Consider the following 3,894-nt stretch of genomic DNA (forward strand, 5'->3'; position numbering starts at 1 on the left):
CTGGGCGGGGGCGGGGCCTCAGGCTGGGGGGCGGGGCGGGGGCTTGCGGCACGCCAGTTCCCGCCCCTGACCGCTGTAAATCACTTTACTTCAAAGCTCACTGGGCGCTGACGCGAAGTGGGAGTGGCGAAAGGACGTGACGGCAGCAACAACCAATGAGAATAAATCAAGGTCTCAACTCCGAGAGGGTCAGCCAATGAAAAGTGAGAGTGATTATCTTACGGGCGTCCCGGCGGGCTTGTCAGATTAGGGCTCTGATTTTGGAAGAGCAGGAGGCCATAGCTTTATTCTGTTCTCCTGCTTTTTCTTTAATCGATTTGTTACATTCCGCCCTTCTGAAGGTCCCGCTTGGCGTCTTTCGCTTGGCGTCTTTCTATTGTCTAGTCTTGTTGAGCGCCACCTCCTAAGTGTTCTAAGGCAAAGGAGTTGAAAACATGATCAAAATAAATTTGCGGAACTACTTCTGAATGCTTCTAATAAGGACTACCCATTGCTGTTTGCCACCGTGGTCTCTTCACTGTCTTTTGAGAAAAATATAGCGTATTTCCTCCAGGTCCTTTGGGGCCCACGACCTTGGAGAAGGAAGGGAGAAAAAAAGTGAAATGTTTAGATGCTCATAAAAGTTCCAGCTCTTCTCTATAATGGGGGTGGGGGGGGGGAGCGGGGAGTCTACAGTTAGTCTCGGATTGTTTGGTCAACCATCTAAGAAAATAAAGCAAAACTAAATTCTAGAGAGAATTTACTACCTTCTCATGCCTTTCCTCAAATTAAATTATAGTGAATCCAAAACGTATTCTTAAAAAGTTACATCTAAGTTAAACGACTTTTTTTTTAAAAAAAATGAAATTATGGTGTTGCTGGTAAATGGATGGAAATGGAGAATATGCTAAATGGAATTAGCCAAACCCAAAGATCCTATGTTTTCTCTCATATGCGGAAGCTAGAGTAAGATAAAGAAGAAGGGGAGGGAAGGATAAGATTAAATGAAGAAACAATCAAATGCAAATTAATAGGTGAAAGGGAGTCTAGTAGAAGAGGAGGAAGGGAGATCATGAACTGAAACCGATTATCACGCATGTATGAGTTTGTTGGGATGACCAACTACTATGTATAACCATAAAGTGCTAATAAAAAAATAAATAAACCTAAAAAAATGGTTTTAAAGTTCATGCTTACTGAAACAAAATTTTCAACAATTCCACTTTTTTTTTTTCTTAGATACATCTAACTGCTACCACTACTGTTATTTGTCCTTAACTTCCTTTCTTGATTTGTAGTAAGAGGTGTTACTTTTAAGAATGCCTTGTCATTTATCTTTTTGGGCTTTCCCCTAACAATTGACCTTTATTTTATGCCTTTTATGCCTCAACTCTCTGGCTCTCCATTTGTTCCTATCTCTCAGCCTATAAACATAATACAATTATCCACAATCTTAAAACCAAGCAAAACACCTCTTCATTATGTTTTTCCTTCAGATTTTTGCTTTCTCCATTAATTCTCCTTTTCACACATCAGAAAGAACCATCTATTTTCATTTCTCACTTACTAATTTGTCTTCAGTAAGTCTAGTATAACCCTAATATACTTTCTATGCCTAATATACCCATGAAACAATTGCTTTAGATAAGGTTGCTAGGAACTTCGTAATTATTAAATCCAACTCCCCATCTTCACTATCCTCACTTCCCACACCACTATCATCTATCTTTAGCTATCATTCTCCTTGACCTCCTACCATTCCTTCAGTTATGGATAACCAAGTGACGGAGTTCTGACCATTGAGGTGTGTGTGTGTGTGTGTGTGTGTGTGTGTACGTAGTGTCGTGTCTTGTAAAGTTCTTCTTTTTGTAAGGGCATGGCACCCTTCACTTTTTCTTCTTTCTTACTCCCTGGAAGGTGTACCAACCATCTTGTGCCATGAAGATGGTAGGAGAAGGAATCAGGGTCCCTGATGACTTTGCTTATGTGTTATACCAGTTCTGTACAGCCCATTGAGACAAATAAATTAACACCCGTTGCAACTAATAGTGGCTCAGTTTTCTGTAGTACAACCTAAACACTTATATTTCTTGGTTTCCACAAAATCATTTTTCCTGGTTTTCTGTTCTTTTTAAACTTCTTCACTGACTCCTCTTTCTATGATTCATATCTTAAATATTGAAGATTCTTTGATCTTCATCCTTCATCTCTTCCCCCTTTTTACTTCATCTCTTTGTGCCTTTATGAAGAACTTCATCTACTCCAGTGATTTCAGTTACTCCCTTACCCAAACAATACACTCTCCTACAACTTCTGCTTTAAGTTTAGACTTGTATTTCCAACTACTCTCCTCGTAGAAGTTCACATTTTATACTCAATACATCTGTGTTGTTTAGGCTTCTTTGAAACAAACTCCAGTGAGGGTAATCTAAAAAGATGAGTGCACTTGTCCTAAAGATGTAGACATGTTTTTATAGAATTCACAAGCAGAAAAGTTGCTGGCATCAGAAAGGTATTGGGACAAAAAAAAAAAAAAAAGAAAGAAAGAAAGAAAGAAAAAGGAAACTACACTACAGAACCCATATCTCTCCATCTCTCTCATCTTTACTTCCTTCTAACATCTGCTTAATTTTTTCTCTGCTGCATAGTCTATAGGGAAGACTATAGCTGCTGCACTAATTTGTGTTAGATATTTAGACACATACAGAGTTTAATTTCTGTTCCTCTATAGAGACAGTTTTGTTGGTTCAGTTTGGAAAAGGTGTTTATACCGGCTATAAGTTGGACCTTAAATGTTCCCCAAAGGTTGTGTTAAAGGCTTGGTCAGCAGCTTGGCACTATTCAGAGGTGGTGGACCTTTAAGAAGTGGGATCTAGTGGGTGGAAGTATTTAGATCATTGGGGGGTGTGTCTTCAAAGGGGATTGTGGGATCCAGTCTCTTTCCTCTCTTTCTTTCACTTCCCAGCTATGCAGTAAGTGGCTTGACTTTACCATATGCTTCTGCCATGATGTGCTGCCACAGGCTTAAAACTATAGGGCCAACCACTCATGGACTGAAATCTCTAAAACTATTCTCTGGAGTTAACCTTTCCTCTTTATAAATTGATTATTTCAGTTATCTGTTATGGTGATAGAAAGCTGAATACACATGTTAAAATATCTGGTCATTTGGATAGGAACATGTACTAGACCATCTGCTTTGATTAGATGTATGAAGTAGTTGTAGTCTTGAGGAAAGTGGGGTCAATGTCTTGCCTTTGTTGGGGGAAAAGTACCTATTCTGTACAGTGTCCAAAAGTGAACTCAGTATCATTCTTCACATGTTTTCTTTTTTTGTGTTTTACAGATTGGTTCCTGGCTTAAGTATCTATTTTAGCTCTCTAGATAAGTGAGAGCTTGTAGTATTAAATCTGAGCTGTAACCAGGTGGGGGTTGTGCTGTATATAGTGAAGAGACAGAATTGATCTAAAGGTGACAGAATTCATAGCTAAGAATAATTTCATAGATAACATTCAGGACAAAACTAAAATGGGAAAAAAAGTGGGCAGGTCAACTAAAGTCTCTTAAAGGGACTGGATATAAAGAACAGGATATTGTAAAGATATTATAAACCAACATAATGAAAAATGGAATTCCAGCCCAAAGAAATGTTTGAATAAAAGGTCAGAAGCACAGCTTGATTTGTTAACACTATCCAGGGGAAGTAGTAAGGGGATATTTATAAGATCCCTGGCCTTGGAAGAAATGTAACAAAGACACCAAAGTAATTTAGACACCACTTAAGGTTGATTAAGATAGAAAAAAAGCTTCTTCTATCTTGGACTCCTCCTTCTTCTTTGGCATATTCAGTCCATCACTAAGCCCCCTTCGTTCCTTCTTTCCTTCCTCCCTCCCTCCCTCCCTTCCCTCCTTTCT

This window comes from Spermophilus citellus, assembly GCF_964194105.1.
Source record: "Spermophilus citellus genome assembly, chromosome: 2".
Lineage (NCBI taxonomy): Eukaryota > Metazoa > Chordata > Mammalia > Rodentia > Sciuridae > Spermophilus > Spermophilus citellus.